This window comes from Aquila chrysaetos, chromosome 10 (assembly GCF_900496995.4).
Source record: "Aquila chrysaetos chrysaetos chromosome 10, bAquChr1.4, whole genome shotgun sequence".
Taxonomy (NCBI): domain Eukaryota; kingdom Metazoa; phylum Chordata; class Aves; order Accipitriformes; family Accipitridae; genus Aquila; species Aquila chrysaetos.
This window is the reverse complement of record NC_044013.1, coordinates 10,320,131-10,343,136: the sequence shown is the minus strand read 5'-3', so window position 1 is coordinate 10,343,136 and position 23,006 is coordinate 10,320,131. Positions and strand designations below refer to the sequence as shown.

The 23,006-nt window shown below is 43.7% G+C and overlaps 1 long non-coding RNA gene across 1 annotated transcript; it reads right to left on the bottom strand.

The window, feature by feature from the left end:
* Positions 1–21,752: 21,752 nt before the first annotated feature.
* On the bottom strand, positions 21,753–22,857 carry LOC115347808. Its single transcript, XR_003925619.1, has 2 exons — positions 22,723–22,857; positions 21,753–22,053 (listed from the first exon to the last, which is right to left on the bottom strand). It is a non-coding gene; the product is annotated as an uncharacterized LOC115347808 (long non-coding RNA).
* Positions 22,858–23,006: the final 149 nt, after the last annotated feature.

Here is a 23,006-nt window from a genome sequence, read left to right as displayed (position 1 = left end):
TGAGGAGGAAAAGCATTTTTGTGGGAACAATAGTGCCAGCTACAGAGTTGGAGTCCTACCCTTCTCACAGTAGCACACAGTTGAGGAACATTTCCATTGAGCTGAGCAAGTTGACTGGCGAAAGCAGAAATAAACATTTACATTTATTTTATGCTGAGACTAAGCAGGGGCTTTTTAAAAAAACATGAAACACGAGCGAACCAAGGGGCTTAGGGGCAGAAAAGCTATGCAACTGTAATAAGTTGTGGGTCTCTTCCCAACGGGATATTGGTTTTCGGTATATAATTAATAACAAGAAAACTGTATCCTGACTTTGGGGTCCGCATGAGCATCCTGGAACAAAAAGGGCCATAAATTAGCATCAATTATGTATTAAAGTTCCAATTAACCTGGCTGACACTGATATACTTTAACAAGGTACACTTAGATAAAAGAAGCAACTCTCTAATTACTTGGAACGGGACCTCCTGACCCATTCTGCTCTTTTATCCCAATGCCAACCTAATGAGGAAGGAAGTGAGAGGTAGGAAACTGTGCATAAGGCAAGGCTGTAGCACCACAAGATGCCCCTTGGGAAATGCTTTTACCTTCTTAAAACTGCCAATGATTAATATTTTATTACTCTCAAAGCCTTTTAACTGTTTTCAGAAGAAGAGTTTTTGAGGCTGAAATTGCTAATGTTCATTTTAATGTGGAAATCTGCCATCTAATGAAGGTCCTGGTCACCCACTCCTGCTCTGTAACACACCACATACACGGTATTTGTGGTGGCGGCACGCAGGGTTCCTGTACACAGCTTTAAAGGGTGCTCCTTGAAGTGAAGTATCTTAGTCCAGGCAAGAGAAAGAAAAATCACAATTAATTTTACACCTTAACCAGAAGAGTTGGTTTAAGCATATTTTTCAGCACTGAAATTTTGTGCAAATACCAAGGGCAAAAGGTAGACCTGTATAAAACCTGTACTGCTAGTAGGGAGAGCTATAACAAGGTGAGGAATGAGGACCCAGTCAGGGAGGTATATACAGAACATCTAATAAGGCATTTTTGTTCCTTTTTATGTTGGCTGAAATCAGATAACCCTGGATACCCAAGGAAATAAGTTCACGTGCGTCTCCTGCCCATTAAAAAAACCCGGATAGTTGCGGAGAGGGTACAGCCAGGCAGTCTGGTCTTGTTTGGTACTGTTCAGTGCTCTTCTACCCTAGATTGACCAACGAGACTTTGAACATATGCAATTATACAAAGGCCAAAGAGGGCTCTTTTTTCTGGTGTTTATTTTTTTCAAATCACTTGAAAATGCTGTACTTTACTGCTGAATAACAGTTCTCCAGAGCAAGGCAATTCCTGTAATAAGAACTGTAGAAGAACTAACTTGTCCCTGCAGAACAACCCTTTCTCAGTGCCAATTCTTTCTTTGTGTCATGTTATCAGCACTGTAAGTAGTTTTAAATTAATGATGATGCTGTCCCCTTCTTTATGGTTTTCCAGTGCAATACAGTTGGAGTCTCAGCTTTCACAGTTGATCTCCCACTAGCCACACAAGCCTGACTCCTGTCCTCTGGGAGAAGAGGTGTTGGTGGAATCCATCAAAGGCACCTCCTAATTATAGTCACAGTCTTCAAAACCCAGAGGGAAGAAAACTCGGCGCTGGGATTTCAGCTGGATGACTCCTGCAGCGAGCGCCTTCCTGGGTCCTTGCAGTCAAAGGTTATCTTTCACGTAAGCCGTGTCAAAGTTTAAACTTAAACACGTCGGGTCATGCTCTTCCCTAGATGGAATTCCACTGCAGAGGGCGCAAGATTTTCTCTAGCGCTGCAGATATGCACAGTGCTGGAAGAGAAGCTTAACAGCTCCCGGCCCCCGAACTGTGACTCCTTTCCCAAGCCAGGGCTGTTGGATGTAATGTGCTCCATTAGCAAAAGCAGTCAGCAGACAATTGCCCAAATTACAGCCTTTCCAGCAAGATTTTCAGTATTTCTTTGCTTTAGTTGGGAATTGTGTCTTTATCATCTTCCCACAACTTTGAGCCACTCTGCCAAAGCCAGCCGAGAATGGAGACAGAAATGTAAAAGAAACACTCATGTCTCTTTAGTCACTAAAAGGGTCGGTCAGGTCACCTGCAAGATTTGAACAGTTCATCAATGTCCCGGGCTAACGCTGCCACATGCATTATTCTCCTCCCCTGCATACCCTGCATTTTCTGGAGGAATATGTCTAGATCATTCAAATGGCTTGTGAAGATTGAAAGTGAACTTATACAATCAATTTTGGCCTTTTGTGACATCCCCAGTTACTTCAGTAAGCCCTTGTGGAAAAAGACACATCCCTAGTTCATACATGATGCATACCCCTTGATCCAGCTCCATTTAAACCAAGGTCTAGTTTAAACATCTGTGGGAATTGAATCAGACCGACAGACTATTATATATATATACACCGTAGGGGACTTGCTCATAAGTCTCTTGTGGCAAACATGCTACTTATACAGTATCCCATTCAGATAAGTGACCTACTTATTGGTTGCGTGTTGTAAGCTATTTTGACGAGAGCAATGTGATCCTTGCTGGTCTGCTTTGAGTAAACTTTAGCCTTTGGGTATAAGAGGAGGAAAATTTGACATCCATGTAATAAAGGACAGCCATATATGTTCGGAGTGGGATTTTCAAAGCCATTCATCCCTGGCCTCAAATCAAACATTGCTAGGACAACAGTGAGCTCTTTAAAAAAATATCCTGCCCAAGGTATACTAATACATCAAGTACTTAGTTGTGAAGCACTCGTGGGATTTGCAAAGCAACACAGCTGCCAGAAAGAGAAGCAAAGCTAAGAGCACGCATCCTCACCTCCGCCCAAACACCCATCTTACCATTACCAGAGCTGTATCGCTCAGACTACACACCATGTCCATGCACCCTTTAGTTCTACACACACTCCGTTACCACATGGTTTCATTAACCCCATCAATAAGAGTGAAATATTTCTCTTATCAACTGCTCAGTGTTTCCAGGAAAAGACTACATACAGAAAGGGTTGTGAAGAAATGTAATGAAAGTCTGCAGGCAGAGTTAAGGTGGTAACGCATAGCACACAGCAGCTCAGTGTTTGTACGTGTGCAGTACTGATGCTATGCATACAATGAATTGTGAAAAGTAACTGCAGAAAGGAGAAAGAAAAAATTCACAAAGCCTTGATTCTCACAGGAGCGTGGTCACTTAATAAATATCTAGGTGGCTTTATTCTCTATCACACTGGTTAGAAATGGGCCAAGGACCCGGGGAAATATGACAATTATTTGGTACTGTTCAGCTGCAGGTGTACAGGAACATTAAGGAGCACTGTCATCTCTATTTCTTACCCTTTGAAAGGAAAAAAGTCCAATTTCTACTGGAATATCGCTAATGTGAAAAGATGGTAAATGACAGGACTTCTTCAACTTTTTTGCCAGTTTATGCTGTTGATGAAATAAATCCATCTTCTTCTCTGTAAGACTTCGCTCAGAAGTGAACAGATGTGAAATCCACCACAATATATTAGAAGAAAAACATCCTTTTAAAATGACACGGAGGGGAAAAAAGTGAGTGTCCTCCTTGAGATCTTATCTCTTTTCCTTCCAGCTTTACCCCTCCATCATTTTGTTCAAAGCAAAGTATCATCAAACCCCAGGAAGAGCTATCCTTATCAGCTAGGGCTGTCGTGGTACGCGTGGCTCCGTATGGTATAAATACATGCACACCCTGGTTCCCAGTTCAGATGACTCTGTCCAATGGTGAGTAGTATGTGAAAGCCCTTCAAAGCTCTTCAGTGAGCCAAGTGTGACAGTTTACTCAATCTTTTGTAGCTCCTCTGACCCTGCCTTGTTCAAAGGAAAGCTTTTTTTTTTTCTTCCTAATTCCCCCCACTCCCTCTTTTAGAGGAATGAGAGAAAATTTAAGTGCCCTGCTTTGACACTCAGCTTGCTGCTTGCGAGCAGTCAGACCAGCTGCCTCCCCAGATCTCCACTGCATTGTCGATATGTTCCTCTTGTGCCAAGACAAAATTTATAAATAGATTTGCCCAGTCAGTAAGCCCTTTCTCTTTAGAAAGACAGGGATTCAGGCAAAAAGAGGATTATTGATAACATGCAACATCTTTATTATGGCAGAGACTGCTACTGCTACTATAGTTAAGGACCTGTCAGCATTTCCATTGTAAGATTTTTTTTGTGCAAGGGTTTAACTTGGCAGTAAAAATTTAAATATACTTGAGGCTGGACTTTTTCTTGCACGAATTCAGTAAGAGTTAGACACAGGGCTCTCTCCTCTACCCCTTCCTAATTAACAATGAATTCAGTGAGGTTTAGAGCTTCTCATGTGAATATGCCTCTCCTGTTTTCTGAACAGTGGGGAGTAACACCTGATCCAGCATTGAGTAGTACAGAACAGAGAGAAGAGCACAGGACAAACACACAGGGCCAAAGCCTGCTCTTATTAGTAATGGTGCTTGAATAACATTTGGCCATTACAGGAATACATAGTTTTGGCTAGCATGCCATATTTTCCTCTACCAAAAAACAGCTGAGGGAGATGCTAAAAAAAGTCCTTTCAAAATCATCTCATTTAGGTAGTTAATTTTCCTTGCAGTGCATGCTGGTAGGACAAAGCAATCTGCCAACTGATGAATATATCTTGGGAGTCACCAGCCCCACCTCTTTCCCCCTGTAGTCTGTGCCTCTCTGTTCAGCCTCTGGCAAATCGCTTAATTTCTGCTCTGCCTCAATTTCAGCATTCAGGATGGAAAATAGTAAAACTCATGCAAATGGTTCTGCACGCAGAATTGATTCTGCTGCAGATCAAGCACTTTCTGGCAGGAAATAATCCGGCTCCCTTTGACTTCAGCAGTAATTAGCCTGAGTGCAGAGCCATGGCTTGTTATTGCAGAGTTGCTGGCATCCATAGACTTGAGTAACTTCAAGGAGTCTCAGCAGTCTTGAGGACAGGACTGCTAAAATACTGCAGTGGAGCATACACGAGCTTCATCAGAATAAGGTCATCTTTGCTTTCAACCATGCCCACAAACACATGGAAGTAAGCGGTGATGTGTCCTCTGATAAATTTTCTCTTCTTCAGGTTTAAAAAAAAAAAGGAGAAAGTATTCATGGGTTTCACGGTTTTCCCATTTTTTGTGGGAACAAAAAAAGATAGGTACGTTGAAACACAGCCACTGATTTTTGCTAACATTTGTGAAAAAAGGGTGTTGAGGGCTGGAGGGATGGATGGAGGAGTGGTAGATATATTTTCCTCCACCATGCATCTCAGTGGGATGTTGCATGTCTTTTTTAGACAACCAACACAGCAGAACATCTTGCTTTCAGAATCTGAATAGCTTTGCTCTCTCAGCCTGAAGTCAAACCCTTAATAGCAGGAGAATGTGGGCCTTTTTTGGGGTGCTTTAAGCCCAGCATAAGTTACGTAAAGTCCTTTGCACACATGGTACAAAATGCTCTTTGGCTTATATCTCTCAACATTTGTATTTGTGGCCAACTGAGTGGTATCTTTTGTGCGCTGAATCCTACAAAAGAATAATACTTCTCCATTTTGCCTGTTGACAAGATCTTCAAATCCTACTGCCCCTCTGACACATAATCAAAATTTAAAACAGTACATTTCTGTCTACTTTTATTTTTATGATATGAGGATTTAGCTAAGACTTTGACACTATGGAAACTAGACACAGGACATGATCCTGTTCTATCTAAATATATCCCCTGACTTTCAATCACACTTGTCTCTTTTATATTTCATGAAAACTGCTCTTTACCTTCCTCCATCTATGCAACTTTTTTGGCCAGCAGGATCACCTTGCGCCCATCCCTTAGCTTTCATCACCAGCCATTACCACTTCAAGAGAGAATCACATGCATTGAGTGCAGGGGAGGCAATTCAAGAAACCAGGCCCTTACGAAACTTTGATGTAGCATATCATTAGGGTAATCCTCAAAAAAATGAAATGTTAAATGGAAAGCAACTTTTAACCATCCTAACTAAGTGCCAAATGCAGCTTTAATTAAGAAAAGCAGATCAGCTTTTTCCTTGTGCTGTAACAAGAACGGGCTGTCCATTTCTTAAGCCATCAGCCTCACCAGAGATCTTTGCTATTTCTTATCACTGTCTTTGGGCATTAGTTTTTATGGCTTGTAATAGCTCGCAATCATAGCACTCATTTACACTTCTTATCTACAGGGCTAGGACATTACCACTAATTTTTTTTAAACCACCAAACTATCCCTGGGTTATAGTTCACACAAATCCTCCTTGAGTAAAGGAGATGGGAGGGACAAGACTGAAATGCAACTTGATGAAAACAAATTTTCCATTTCAGCGTGGATTCAGATAGCTGCACTTCCGGAGACAGAAAAGCTATATCTGTCTCTTAAAAACCAGCTTCATGGGCTGATGTGGGTTTTCCTATGACTGTGAAAACAGGACATAGAATTGAGGCCAGAGTTAAGAAACTTAGTGTACTTGTCAGGTAGCACTGGTGCAAGTGTGGACACTTGCGTGGAAGATGAGGCCTTGCCTCTCCACTCTACCAGAGGCAGCAAACAGCTCCAGGAAGGCCAAAAAATTCCCCTCCAGACAAACAAAATCCAGTATTTCTGCCCACCATGGGCTGGCTGGCTATTTTAAAACGGCTTGTTTTAAGTGCCAACAAGTGTTATTTTGCCTGCACGAGACAACGGAGCTGATGGCTGAACAAAGCAAGAAGGACATTGGGGAGGAGTTGGAACAAATGTCTTAAATTTTTGAACCTGTCTGTTTTGCCAGTGACCCGTACAGCGAGTAGCTGTGTCAGCTAATCACTTAGCTGGCCATTGCTGACAGACAAATACCTTGTGGTGACATCTGATGGAGTTGTTACAAAGCACCGACCTTTCAGGGGCTTGCCCGCTTTCGGAGCCGCAGGTTGGGCCTGCGCATGTTAACGGCGTGCGAGAGCACGGCGCTTGTGCGTAGAGGTACAGCACAGCTGTAGCAAGTGCTCAACAACACACATGGCAAATTCAGAAGTGTTCAGATGAATTCTTTAAAGAGAAGGCATTTGTGTTTACTTGGGCATTTTTATTTTAATGAAGTGATGATAATTAACTGATTAATAATATCACAGTCATCAAAAGCGATAGCATGTTTTCAAGGAGCATGCAACAATAGCTAGCCGCTTTTATGGCTTTAATTGTAAAAGCAAATAATTACATCCTTTTCAAGGCTTGAAGAGAATTGCTTTCAACTGTAAACAGAAACTATGAAAAGAAAATTCTCCAACACAATACCCATTTTTAAATGGCCACTTTTCCTAAAAAAATGCTTGTAACAGCTGTGTTTCAGGTGCATATTTAGGAACTAATTACAGATATGGACAGTACCCAGACAATCAGATGAGGCTCTGCTCATCTTTAGGGTATCTTTACCCATGGATAGATTTGGCCCATGTCATAATCTTTTTTTTTTTTTTTTTTTTAAATCCCTACAGGGCTCCATGTGCAATGCTGACCACACTGGGAGGAATGCAGATAACCTAAGGACTGAGACAGTTCCTCTATCATTACTCTACAAACCACTGCAATGGCTGGTTCATTTTTCTTCTTTCCAGTTCCCCTCCCAGCACCTGACAAATCTCACATTCTTTGTGCACAGTGAAATAGGGCTTCATTGCAAATTCTGGATGCAAACCATAGAGGAAGGCAAAGCGTGAATGCAGCTCTGTCGTTTGCCACACAAACCTTTTATATTCTGATGGAGTTTGGTGCCTGTGACTGATCTATCTATAAGCTGTACAAACATAACACAGCACACCAAGGACCATCCAACAAACAAACCTAATTACCGATACCTTCCACCTGACACGCTCAGACAGCAGGGGTTTTGTGTCAGCTTTCTTCTACCCTGACTTCTCTGGGCTCTGACCCAATCCCCCCAAAATGGCAACAGAACTACCAGATTTAACTGGACTAGAGTGGGATGGACCTTCGCAAACAAGTGATACCCCATACAGTAAAAAAAGTTTGGTCTCAAAACTCAAGTGCTCTAACAGCCCATTTTTAGATGCTTACACAGGAACAGGCTTGCCAACCTGTACGTGAGGTATGAAGTATATGTGGAGTATGGAACTAGACCAAAAGTCCCTTTCACATCAGCAATCTTAAACACTCAGCACTGAGCATTGTTGCTTTGAATGTTTCCAGCTCCTGAAGCAATTCCAGGCAGACATGCTGACAAAAGAATAATTTTATCAGCATATGGCTGATCACAGCATCCAATTCCACCAGTATGAAATGGCCCTGTAGCGTGCACTAGCATTTCTGCATACAAGTGGAACAGATGCTGTAGAGATCAATGTAATAACAGTTTAATTAATTTTAGTATCAAAGTCAAATGCTTCCTTATTTCCAGTTGACACATCCCTAATTTCATGGTTGGCTCTATAAATTTTGAAAACAGGAGGAGAAATTTGATTCCAGAGTTAAGTACTGCAGAAAGGCCTGATGAAATGCAAGAGAAACACTTCTCAATTTCTGTAATCTTCATAATCTTGAAGTCATAATGCTGTCCGTTGTCCACACTTTGTTATAAGGGTTTTACAGCTACAGTTTTGTTTTTACAAAGCAGACCCCTGCAAAGCAGCCCTCTTGCATAAATGTGTAGTAGCACCGTGGAGCTCCAACCCCAGAACAAGATCCCAGTGCAGATGACATACTGGGCCAGGAGTCAAGAGACTTGGCTCCAGCCCTCGCTCTGCAAGTGACATTTTCTGTCAAGAAAAGGTACACCCATTGGACATCCTGAAAATCGATTTACCTAAGTTGTATTAGAGCGAGATTTCATAGCCCACAGCACTGGATAAACAATCAACATTGTACAGCTCCTACCCCCAAATGTTAATGGTGTTCAGCAGATGAGCTAGAGAGGTTGAGAAGGAGAGGAAACATATGGCCTTAGACAAGTCACTTTATATTTCAGTCACTGATAGCACCAAGCACTATCTGCATATTATGCTAGTGGAAAGGCTGCTCACCCTGCATCGCCCATTAGTGCCCTGCTCTCCAGCTCCAGGGAACAGATAGGGGGAAAAACAGCACAATAAACTCAAATACATTCAGCAAGCAAATATTGCACCCTGACTTCTGGTCAAGGGATGTGAAGTTAAGCAATTTATTAGCAAAACACTCCTAGGGGAGATTGACATAGTTGTGGTCTGGGTAGAGTTTGGATTGTCACAACAACGAGAAGGGGCAGAGGGTGATGAGCGATTGCTTGCTGCACAAAGTGTTCTTATGCTGAAATGTGTTCAGCAAATGTTTATTCCACAGGCAGGAACTACTAGTGCCTGTAGTGGTCACTTAGGCCTGAAACCCAAGATTTCAGTGATTTCATCTGAATGCATTTGCCGAGCACTGGGTGACATTCACCAACACAGGCAGCTTCTCAGGTTTCAGCAGGAACTAATCTACCATCCTCCTGCATCTATCACTTCCAATGACCCAAACTAAAGAGCATCATGCACACCCCGCCTGCTCTGACCCTCGGTGGGGTATCACCTCACAGTTAGGACTCTTCATCCCAATGTGCTTCATTAGCAAGAAGAGACAGTGGCCGGGACTCTGCACAAGTTGTCAAACAAAGAGTGCCCAGATCACAGCAGGCACCGCCACAGAAACCCCCACTCCTCCAGCAGCCTCCTCCCATCTTGAAACAAAGACAGGTTGAGGGGAGAAGTGATGGGGACGGGAAGGAGGGAACCCTTAGCTGTGCTTAAGCAAACACGTTTGGAATGAGGCTTAGGTTACTGCACATGTCAAGGGGATTTTTTTCCCTCCTCCCCTTCCTCAGCATCATGTTGGCAAACTGTTGATGACCACAGGCATGGAGGCCTCTCAACAGGGGACCAGCAGAGACCAGAGGCAAGAGGATGGGGGGTTTGTCGTGCAAAGGAGACCATCTGAATAGGCACATCCTCTGGGTGCTTTTGTTCGAGGGCTATGCTTGGCTAACAAATCCTGTTGCACTAAGATTGCAGCCTGCAGATATCCTAACAAAAACAAAACCAGAGTACTGCCTGTACATCCAAACGATTTCAGGGAAGAGCTGTTAACAGCAGGATGACAAACACCACAGTCCTTGAGCTTATGTGTGCCAATCTGAAACAACTCCTTGCGTTAGGATATCACACCGAAAAATCCCACAAATCAAACACAGTAATACCAAGTGCTTGTATAGCATGTTTTACCTGCAGCTCTTGGAGCTATTACAAAGAGAAATGAAGAAGAAAGGCTCATTACCACCATTTCACAGATAAGGAAACTGTGGCACAGAAAGGAAGTGATTTGTCCTGCAGCCCAGTGGAAGAACAGGGCAGTCAAGTCAAGCCTCTTAAGTCCCAGTCCGATGCCCTCTCCCCTGAACTATTGTAGCTGACTCTGACCCTGCAGGAACTTCACATTTGTCATTATGCTTTACACCTTGATCATGAGGCTGGGTATCTTCAAAGCACTGCCCTCAGCTCCTTGGCCAGGAGAGGAAAAAGCTCCCATGTACCTAATCAAATATAATTGCCATTCCTGGAGAAAAGAGATTCCTTCTCAACTCCTCTGGATGATAATTCACCCTGTGTTCAGGTGTAAATGTAATGCTATATGTAAGCCAAGATAAAAGTAACTCCTCTGACCACTTTTAACTCAACATCCCTTATGCAGTAAATTTCATACATAGCTATTGAAATAGTACCGGGAATTGGCTGTAATTTTGTTGTCTATTAATATAAGTTCATATAGCAGTTTTAGAGTATTCTTACTAAAATGTAGGCTCCAGGGAAAGCTTGTTTAACAATAAAAGCCTTTCACCTTTAAACACACAGATAGCAGAGGATTAGTTTAACTATTGAACTGCAACTGGGGGACCAGTTTCCGAGAAGGCACTGGCCCAGCACAGATCCTGCATCCTTTGAGGCTCTGGCACAGCACTTCTATCCACTACAGCTGCAGTTATAACACATGGAAACAGAGAAATAGCCAGGACAGGAATATGGGTCAAAATCAGCACTTAAAAGTGAACCTGGAAAACAGTAAATCACCAGTGGAGATTCCAGAGCGCGAGCACAGAGCGCTTGAAAAGAGGGACGCTGCTTAACAAGTCACCCGCAGAGTGCCGCTCCCACAATAAGCAGTGTGGCTTTAGGATGTACACATGAATACAATCTCATGAGACAGATGAGAGCATCTTGGTGGGTAGACAGCAGGTTTCTTCCCTGTGTTGCTACCAAAAGGTTGTTACTGTGACCAAGTCAGACTGTTGAATTATCAGACGTGAACAGTTAACAAACAGGGCCAGGGAGGAACGGATGTTTTCCCTTAGGTGCCTTGTGTAAACTTGCAGCCTGCTACGCGCTGAAGGTGGCCATAGGTGACTTGTAATCCAGGCCAAAAGCAGAAAATCACAGGATTAAAAGTGGGTGGTCAGATCATTCATTTGACTTGTAGGGGAAAAAAATCCCCATGATATCCGCTCGTAGACGACAAGCAGTTTTGCAGGGAACAAAGAAATCTCTCTCACAGACAAAATTGGTCTGCTAGGAACTGAGCCCATCTAGCTCCTCACCTCCCCACCACCCTCCCCATATCTTCCCCTCTAAAAGGATCTTTTCTGGGTTTCAGGGAATGCGTGTTTATAAAATAGTTCCATTCAATTAGGGCACAGAGTACAGCAGCTTTATATCAGAGGCAACCCAGAGCGAGAGCTCTGTGGAAGTGCAGGTACACGGTAATGATGACAACCCTGCACTGGTTGTAGTGTCATCACCTCTTATTCTTAATCAAAAGGCTTCCAATCCCTTCTCGACGTGTGCACTCGGAAATGAAGGGACTGCTGGAGAATCATTTGAATGTGGCAGCCCTAGATAATGATGAAACGAATAAAAGGCTGACTTTTTTGTTTAGGTTTGAGGAAGAATTCAGGATTCCTCTCGTGAAAAGGCAGCAGTTTAATAGCAGCGAGGCAGAAGGTCTTCTCGTTATCCACAGAGGCTGCTGTCGGTGCAGCGCTAATGGCCACGGCACGGGCTTCCCCAGAACGCTCCCCGCAACGCGGTGCCCTGAGGAAGCTGCGTGCCGGCGGGGTGAGAGGAGGCTGCTTCAAGAGACTCAGCACGGGACTGGGAAACAGCGTGGGGCTTGAGTGCCTGGGTTTTCCTTTGTGGAAAAGGCAGAGGACAGTTTTTCTGGGCTGCACCGAGCATTGCAAGCCACGCAAACCCACGGCTGGCCGGCCGAGCGCGGTGCGTTGGTGCCTCTGCACCCAACTTCTTTGTCCCTGCTGGGGTGGCAGCGGCGTAAGCAAACGTGATGCTGCGTGCAGTGGAAAGACCGTGCAAATCAACTATGGGCCAGGAATCGCTTCCATGAAATAGGGGCCTCGGGCAGGCACATAACATCGCGGAGCCTGGCAACAGCCCATTGATAAGCTGTATCTTCCCATACACTGCCCTGCAAGGCTGATTTTTGATACTGGATTTGGGTGAAAAGAACGGAAAGCCGCTAAGCACTTTGCTTCTCCCTGTAACTCATACATACTTCTCAACACAATCTTATTAATATCTCTTGCCATATGTTTTTGCAATGTCTTTTGTATATTCCAGGAACCAGCCACTGTAACTCATAGGATCTTTTGTCCGAGGGAGGTCAAGAGCTGTGCTGTATCACCTATTGAATACCTGCTGGTTCTCTTCAGGGAATACCAATGCCATGCCAGGCAAGAGCAGCAAGAGCTTTTTGTTTGGCTGGTTGATTTAAAAAAGGCAGTAATTCAGAAAAGGAAGTTGAGTAACAGGGGCCTTTTCAGTGACTTAAGAACCCATGGAAATAATTTTTGCTTCTATTTCATTATTGGCCTCTTCGTCCAAAAGTAAATCATTCACCAAAAAAATTCCTGACATTTGCAAAATTGCAACTATCTTTAGCATTTTGCCCAGCCCTTCTCAGGCATTCACATTTATCTATACCAGAGCAAAGCACGCAAAACAAAATTCAAAACAACTTCTGTTTAATGCTAGTTAAAGTTACTCTATTCACTGCAGTAACATTTGCCCCAAATGCAGAGCTAGCAAGGTCAATAGTTTCACTTTTTGTGCTTCAGCTACATTAATATAACAGTTTGCCATTCCTCTCTATTACTATATACGTTCAAAGCCTCATAAGCTATCACGGACAGCCTGATCTCTGACACGCAAGACATGTTAACAACAGCTTTTTCCATTCAGAAAGCCAGCAAGAAAGGGAAGTCAGACCTTTCAATGTATGTTAAGTAACAAATATAAGATCTCCATGATGTCCTACATGATGAAACACCTTACAGCAGGTTAGAAAAGGAAGTATGTGGAATCAATACATTTCTTCTCACAGTTACATAGCTGCATACATCACCACTTTTAACTTCACTGTCTTCAATCCAGCCCACTGTGTGCACAAGTAATATCATAGGGACAAGGCTATAGAAAAGCCAAGGACATTATAAACGAACAATGTGGTTATTCAGCGCATACATCTAGGGTTAGGGCAGAGTGACCAGTGAAATAAAAAGCCCAGAACACTGTGATAAGATTTCACTGCATAGCAATACCTGTTACTATGAACGCCTAATAAGAAAAAACAGCCGATAAAACGAGCTTGCAGAGAGCACACAATAAACATAGTCAAGCAGAAATACAGAATATATATGCACACGGTTTCAGGATTTTTTCCCCTCATTCACAAAACCAAAGCGTATCAATTAAGACAGTGGTATTGTGTTTACGTGGCAAGGTTTGGGTAGCGGGGGTGGGCTGTAGGGGTGGCCCCTGTGAGAAGAGGCCAGGAGCCGCCCCCGTGTTGGACAGGGCCAGTTCCAGCCAGCTCCAAAATGGACCCACCGCTGGCTAACGCTGAGCCCATCAGCAATGCTGGTGGCACCTTTGTGAAAACACATTTAGGAAGGGGTAACAAACACTCCTCAACAGCTATGGCAGAGAGGAGTGAAGAAAAAGTGCAAGAGCAACAGCCGTGCAGACCCCCAGGTCAGTGCAGAAGGAGGGGGAGGAGGTGCTCCAGGTGCCGGAGCAGAGATTCCCCTGCGGCCCGTGGGGAAGACTACGGTGAGGCAGGCTGTCATGACGGGCATGATGGAAGGACGACATCGGAGCTGATACTTACACTGCAGGCTGGGGAGGACCCCACATTGCAGCAGGTGGATGTGCCCCAAAGGATGTTGCGGCCCATGGAGAGCCCACACAGGAGCAGGTTTTCCAGCAGGAACTGAGGCCCATGGGGGACCCGTGCTGGAGCACTCCATTCCTGAAAGCCTGGCTGCACCCCGTGGAAACAACCCACGCTGGAGCAGTTCTTGAAGAACTGCAGCCCATGGGAAGGACCCCATGCTGGAGCAAGTGAAAAGTTCAAGGAAGGGGTGGCAGAGACAAAGTGTTATAAACTGTCCACAACCCCCCATACCCCTTTGCCAAGATGGGGCGAGGAGGTAGAAGAGTCAGGAACGAAGGAGTGAGGTTGAGCCTGGGAAGAAGGGGTGGGGAATGTGTTTTTGTCTCTCACTATCCCTCTCTATTTTTAAATTGAAAAGACATTAAATTAATTTTCCCCCCAAATTAATTCTTTCTGTTTTGCTAGTGATGCTAATTGGTAAGCAATCTCCCTGTCTTTATCTTGATCCATGAGCTTTTTTTACATCTCATTTTCTCCCCCTGCCCTGTTGAGGAGGGGGAGCAAGAGAGCAGCTTGGTGGGCATCTGACAGACAGCCAAGCTTATCCCACTAGAACAGCATTGTCTTCTGCACGATAAAGAACAAAACAAAGCTCCACAGCTCCCTAGAAACCAGGGTTCACTCCAGAAATATGCCTAAGACCAACAGAAGTAAAACCATTGTCAAAAAAAGGAAGAACAGATTAGAATTCAAATAGCAACTTCTTTTTTTAGTGCAAACGAAGTGAATTAAAGCATCCTGTACAACAACTCTTACCTAAGTACTTTTTTTTTGTCTAAAATTACTCCTACATGCTCACTTCTGACAAAAATGCTTTCCATCGCTCTTCCCACTTTTACAGCCTCTCCACCATCCTGATAGGCAGAAAGTTACCTCACCTGTGGGTTAACAAGCCCAACACCCTCTTTTTCTATTGATCTGTTTCCTCCTCAGTCATTTTCAACAGAGCAATTAAAAGGCTCAACCAGCTCAAGGTGTTCTCTGCCTGATTTGCAGGTAGCTTGGTGAAAAACACAGCAAGAAGTCAGTAGATGAATGTACATGTGGACTTCAGTCAGCACATATCCCTGAGAAAACATTTTTCTCTTGGATTATAATAACTGGTTTGGGTTGAGCTGAGACTGTTTCCTAATCATTTTAAGCTCCATAAGTGATAAAAGTGTCCATCCACTTGTGTGTGAGTTTTATGAAACCAACCTATGATTTCATAATAAATCTCTTATAAACTAGTTGAGGATCAGCCCTTGGTTATGGACATAGGAAAGATTCAGCAAATACAAGACATGAGAAAATAGACTACATTTTTTTACTGTGCTTTAGTTATTAGATGGTCAGCTGAAGAAAAGTCGAGTTGAGAAAGGCCATTTTAACATTACCTGGGCAAAGGAAAAGTATCTTTTCCTATTGCAAACACATTAATGCCAATAAGGTCAGATAACATGAGAGAAGACTTCTCTAAAGCGTGATGAAATCCTTCTCTCACAAAGCTGCTCTGTGGATTATATTCTTACCAGGGTAAATGAGCACCTTAGTTAACTATAAATTAGAGAGTTTTAAGCACTCTGCTCAGCTGTAATCCCCTATTTGTATTAATGTATTGCTCCAATTAAATGTGCCATTTTGGGTGCTAATGAGTAAACTGCAGTGTATCTGATCTTGTAATTAGTACTAACCCACCTCATTGCGACACTGTGGTTTCCTACAGGTGCCAGTAGCTATTGCTGGTTGATTATGGCAGGGGCATGTTTTGGCCACAAAACAGCAGCTTTACAGCACCGTCTTTATATTCACTTTTGAGAAACCCTGTTGTCATCACCAGCCTCTCATGCAAACGATGCTTCATGGAGCCTCCACTGAAGCCCTTTGGGACTCCTGGGGAAAGGAGCAAAGGGAAAAATAAGTCTTTCTGAGGAAGCCTAAAACTGACCGACAAATGGTGTTTCTGAGGTATTGAAACTACAAACTTGGGTGGAATTCAGTGAATCATGCAAGCTTAAAAATATCAGTGTGTCAAAACATCAAATTTACGTAATGCCATGTTCTGCTTCAGAAAATTCCAATGTGTCTTCTCTAGAGACAAAATATTTCAAGGCAAAATACCTAGTGATTTAGAAACAACAAACCAAGGCAATCTGCAGGAGTGGCAGTGCCCGCTCCCACGGTCCTCGTGTAAGGCAGCGCTCCCAGGATGGCCACAGGGCTGAGCAGTGCCAGCTCCTCGCGGCTGCTTCCCGCAAGGTGTTAATCCTAAAGCTCAGTGGTAGCGTTTTAATATCACTGCTCATCACTGCAGCAAAGCAGCCGCTAGTCTGGTTATAAAATGGATGTATTTTAAGTGCACTGTCCTACTTTGTTCTGTCCAGGGAAGAGACTAGGAGTGGACCTGTAGGCAGACATTGCAAATGCCTCATGGTATCCTTTCTCTAGGAACCATTCTTGGTTTTCCCTTATTTCTTTATGAGTGTAGTAAAAACGCTCTGCAGAGGGTCTTGTGTTTTGCAATCTGAATAGGCACAGCTGACACAAAAAGGTGAGCTTCAGACTAGTTTAGAGCAGTGATAAAAAATATATTGCACTTCTGTTTGGTTTGGTTTAGATGATGTCTGCTGCGTTCACAGATACAGGAAAAAAAACAGCGGGGAATGGGACGGAGATAAAAATCTATTCCAAGTATTATATACCTGGGATCAGCTTGCTTACAGCAGGCCTAAATTTGGTCCAGAGAATCAAACCACAATGTGTCAACGTAAATTAAACAGGCCTTCTTCAGTGGTGGAGCATCCATAACCATGTCACAATAAAATTGTTGATGATGGACTGAAAACAAGGTAATTTTGTCACCTTCATTTTCTTTCTGCTCAAGCGGGAAACAGGAATGCTGCAGAGCTGGGAGGTGGCACCTGCAGGCCTGTGGCATAGCGGCTGAGCCCGAGGAAACCCTGGCTGCCCTGTATGGGCTGGGAAATCCAAAGCTTGAGGCATTTTCCAAAGAGGCTGAAGGAATGACAAAATACGCCGCCTTCTCGTCAGCAGAAGGTGCTTAGCTGTGCTCTGAGGCCCAAAGTGGAATAGCGTGAGTAAAGGTATACAGCCTGCTCTTTATGTCTTAAAAAATATACATTAATGGCATAATTTAAATACAGGCAGGGCTGCCACTGTTTTTTTCCTTTATGGTGAATTCCTTGCCCCCCAGGTTCCCAGTTTCAGACAGTTACCCAGTTATTAGCCCAGGAATGCTTCTTTCTCTGGAAACTCCCCAGGAAACGCTGCTGTCAGCTGCTGCAATTTCTATATAGCTCACTCGGTGGGACACATCGCAGGAGTGGGATGCCCTCGTGCAGAAGGAGCTGTACACCGGCACCCCACCTCCCCGCCTGCCACCCACCCGCTGCTGCCTGCTGGCTGATGCCAAGGCAGGAGGAACTTCAGCCAGTGAAAGGTTTTGAGCATTGTTAGCAAAGACAAATGAGCAGTTTTAGGTGTGACTGGATTTGTTGAAGTATAATGGGAAGAAGAACAGCTCTGCATTCCTGCGATGTGTCAGCAAAGGCCTTTCTGCGAGCAAGGGAGTGGTGCTGGGAGAGGGGAGCTGGGAGGCAGCAGGCCCCTCTGGTTAGGACTCTGGGACTCAGAAGAAGTGGGTCTAGCCTCTACTTCCACTAGAGAGGTCCCAAGTGATCTTGAGAAAAGCACTTACACTGAGTTTCCTAGGTGTAAGAACTGCAGATCAAATTGTATCTTTTTCTTCCAACCTTCTGCCTCATCTTTTTTGGCTGTAAACTGTCTTTTAGGGGACAACTGCACGGGGGCCGCAGTCTCAGCAAGGGGACCTCACTGCTGCTGGAATACAAATAACCTCAGAAAGATTATTCTATGACTGTCTGAATTGCTTTTCCTGCCGTTTTGGTTGCAAAGTGCTAGTGGCGTGCATTAGAAGATTTTCAGGCTATTGTGCTTTTATTTTGGACTCAGACCTAGATCTTATCACGTGAAAATGCCGCAGCTAATGCATAGTAGGATGTGATATCCTGCATTTTGCACCCCTGTATCATTAGCTGGAGGAAAGAGGGAAAAGGGGAAAGAAAAAAAATAATCCACCTTTGTGTAACTAAAAACCTCTCAGTGGGATTTGTTTAGTGTGAAAGAATGATTAGTAATTTTTAGTGATTAGCAATTTTCTCCCTCAGGTGGCTTTTCTGCATTCCCGTAGAGCTCACGTACACAACAGACCTGCCAAATGGGAAGAAAAAGCTGAGACAGAAAACACTACGCAGCAGTGAAAACTCTAGCAGGCATTTAAAACAGATATATTTGACTATTTTTAAACAACAGATCTAATCAACAGAAGGAATATAATCTTTTTTTCTAAATCACTCTGTGTGCAAAATTCCTCCTAAATACCTCCAGATCTCACACTGATGACATAATTAACCTAGGAAGCACAAATATAGATATATAGTTATCTATATAACTAGATACAGATATAGATTATAGATACAGGGAAGAGGGGATAGCACATCTAGACATCTCTATAGATACAGATATATAGATATATAGATGTGCTATCCCCTCTTCCCTGTATCATTTAGAACTGAGCAGAGATGAAAAAGACCTCTTGGTTATGCCAATTTTCCCCCCCCCTGTGACATGCTGAGGAAATTATACTCTGGTGTCTAGTGGGACTGGTTTTCCCTGCCCCATTGTGCAACAAAAAGTGATTATTTTTAATGTGGGTTAGAAAGAAGCATTTTTCTCTTCTCCCTTTTCCAATTGATTCTGCTGCAGGAGGCATCATGCTTTATTTTATGAGTGAGGAACATGGGGCCAGATTCACACAGGGGTAACTCTTACTGAAGATGGTGGAGTTGCATCAGGGATGGATTTGACCCATCTGTTATTTTTTTCCCTTAACTGCAGCTCGCCTGCAAAACCTCAGTCATTACACCTGGTTAGACTAGAGACTTGACAACCTGTGTGGCCTCAGCATTTCCTTTTATGAATCATCCCCTGTCTTATATAAAGAAATCCAAGACAAGTTGAACACGGCTGCTTAGTTTGATGGCAATCACACACATTGCCCACCTCAGGGCTGTGTGTCTAACCTTTTCCAGGAGCTGGGAAAATATTCTCAGCTTAAAACATCCCATTTAATGTTGCCTTTAGAACACGAACAAGAATCTCCGCTGCATTTACTGTGGGGAAAGGTGCTCGAATGAAACCATTGGAGACCAAAGTCCTACACGTACAGAAGTGGTGCCACCTCCTCCTGGTTGCCTCATTAATGTCCTACCCTGGTACCCCCCGCAAGGAACAACAGGACAAATTAGCGTCTACACCCAGCCAGCCTTAAACCAGTAATTCCAGCAGCAGTGGTGGGTTTTCACATGGCTGATTCACGTGAAAATGACCTGAGATCTGCTAACATTTTGGAGATGCCACTGAACGGCCCCTGTTTCAGCGTCAGTTCCCAAAGGTCCCAGATGTTTTCTCATGGAAAGGCACAACCTGCTCCAGGACTGGATGTGAACTGGTGATAGAGATAAAAATATTTATCAGATTCATATCAGATTCATAGCACTCCTGGAAAATCTGAAAGGGTAGCTGGGAGGGAAGCCAAGGAAACGTGGAGTCTTTCATAGTTGCTCCCTGCTCTCCCTTCAAATTTGTTGAAGTCCTCAAGCCTCACATTACCTGATGCCCTAAGCTGAATCACCCCAAGAAACAGCTTGTAATAAAAAATAATCCTATGCACACTGAGAAGCAGATTTAAACAGGGAGCTTCAGAAACATGTTGTGTGGGTTTTTTTTGTTTTTGCTCTGCTGTTTTGCTTTTGAGTCAGAGGAAATGATTAGCTCCTCAAATTTCCCCAGTACTCAGGAATGTGACTGCTTAGCAGATGAGACCACCTTGATGGATGGGATGCAGGCAGCTTGTAAGCCTTGTCTTTTGCTTTTCTTGTATGCTGATCATTTCAATTGATAAAAGGTGGCCTCCCTTACTAGAGCACTAGCTGCTGCATTTTCAATGTTCAGGCAGAGGGTACACACTTACAACATTTCCTTCCACCCCTTCTTAAAGCTGATATATTGTTGTGTTGTGGATTTGCCTTGCCACTATATCATGGACCATGTTACTGGAGCTGGGGTCAACAGATGTCCTCCGTGGACCACACTGATAGAGCTGCTTAGAAAAGGCTTACTTTCCCTCGGAATATCAGATCAGACCTACTGGAGACAGCCAATGGATACTGAAAACAACAAATCAACAAAGTGGGAGAGTTTAACCTTTTGAAGCGAGGATGTCCTTAAAAGCAAGCCAAGTAAAGATTTTCGAACTTCTATTTGCAACTCAGAAAGAGAATATGTTGTCTAGAAATATTGCTTTATAAATAAAAAAGACCATTACAGACAATACTTTTGTTAACTCTGAAGCCTGATTTCAGATTAGAAGAGAACAGGAATGGAAAATTTCCAAACCAGTAGTTACGTTTGTGTGCGCGCACGTGCGTACGCGCACACACACACACACATGCAAATTTTTTCATGACCAGCCCATTTCCACAGCTTGCTGCTTGCCCTGGATCTCTGTTTGCCCAGACAGCCTGAGGGATGGATGTTAATGTGATTATATTTTTATATCCTTTCCTGGCTGCCAGAGATTCTCCATCTACCTGAGCGATGCAATTTGCCTTTTTGGCAAGTGTGTTTGCCCACGCATCTTCTTCTCCCGCCATTTGGCGTACGCGTGTGTAAACGGGTCCAAAAAGGGCTTAGGAGCACTCGTGTGTGCTGCTGTCACAGAGGGAAGGGAATTTTATATGCAGGCACCAGCACACTCAGCCTTAGGCAGGCTGCCTGGCAAAACCCCTCTACGCGGTACCTGCATCCCTGGGGGACATGGCAGCCCACCCTGGGCTCGGCACGGTGCCATTAGAGCACATGGATACAGGAGCACAGGCAGCCAGGAGGCCAAGCGGGAGCACCCAATGGGTTTGCTGAGAACAGGGATGGATCCAGGCTGGGAATGTTAAGATGTTTGGGCTGTCATTATACACCATTACGGAGATATGCCAGCCCTCCTCAGGCTTCAGACTAGATGTTCTTGGCCGAAGAAATTACGATTTCCTGGTGGAGCAAGAGTTACTTTTTTTTTATTATTGTTAAAAATAAAGCCCTACAAGTGTCTCCATAAAGAAGCAAAAGAGGACTCCACAGACTAAGTAAATTTCTATTTGTTTAATATTAGAGTTTGCAGCTGTTTACAGGGGAGGAGGCCTCTCTTGATGAAAGCAGCATTTTCCAGGTGCTACTTCTATTTCTTCCTTCCGTTGTTCCTAGGAGTGGGATCCTTGATCCATTCAGGCTTTTTGCTCACTGTTTTTTGCACTTGTAACTAACTCATATGGGAAGATTCTGACCTCATATGCTGCTTTCATGTCTCATAGTATCACTGAACTCAACAGGATTCATCTTCATTTACACTTTAATGAGCAAAGGAATTACTATGACCTTCTCTTTGAGAAGGGAAAAATGAAAAGCATCTGATTTAGTAATGGTTTAACTATCTGAGCATAGCTAAGAAAAGAGCTCTGAGATGCCAAGAATAAAAGCACTGTGGAAAGTCAGTGTAGAACTTACATTAATGGAGGAGTAAACTGAGGCACAGAGTAATCGAAGTTATGTGACTAAGTCTGTGCCAGCCGATGCCCACAGTGAGGACCAATAGAAGATGGTGCCTTCCACCGATTTGATGAGTGGGAACTGGTCCAAGACGACTAGTTCAAAAAAGGAAAATGAATTAATTTGAAGGAAAACTGCACCAAACAGAGCAAATAGAGTTATGCCAATGTTTGTTTTGGAAACAGTGTATGCTCAGGTGAGAAAGTGTCCTGACTTGCAGCATATTTTAGCTTGCCTGTATACAGAGGTCCTTAGGCTTTTCACGATAACTACTTTCACCCTTTTGGAGAAGAATGACAGACCATCCATTTGATACATGACAAAAATGAAGAAAACAGAGGCCAAACACAAACTTAGCAGAACAACCTGCCATAAAAATCAATCAGTATTTTCCTTTTATTTGGAAGGTAATTAAGTACTGGAGTTCGGTTTTCCTGAACTATGAAAATTAGATATTTATCTTTTTGACTACAATTCTAACGTTCATTCATACATTCTTCAAAATGCTCTGGCCTATTGCTTTGACCAAATCCACGTCAACATAAGACCTGGGTCTAAATGTTCAGTCTGAGGGTGCTCCCACAGCCAGCATGCAGGAGGCTAATGACACAGGGCCTACGGGTCGGGTGGGTCATCTTTCTCTTCCTCACCACCTCACATAATCCTCCTCTTCTTCACGACTGGTCTCTATGTTCAGAAGCAGCTGATAATACCCTGCAGGCCAACTATTGAGCTTTCAGACAGGCATTTTTACATTCTCCCACCTGCTGCCTCTTGGACAGGGAAGAGCCACCTCTGGAGCCATGTTTTTGCTCTCCTTCATGTTCTTTTTCAGTGTGCCTCCAAGACCTCGATGGCTTGTGCTCCTCCCCTTTCTGTGTCCTGTGTTATCTCCTGTCAAAGCCCTGCAGAGGAAGCATACCACAGCTTGGTTTTGCAGAGCACAGCAGGACCATGACTGAAGCCTCCATGCTCTACCACTGCACAAATGCATTTTCCAATTAGATCCAGCATGCTGGGAAGAATTTTCCATAGGGAACGTAGAATT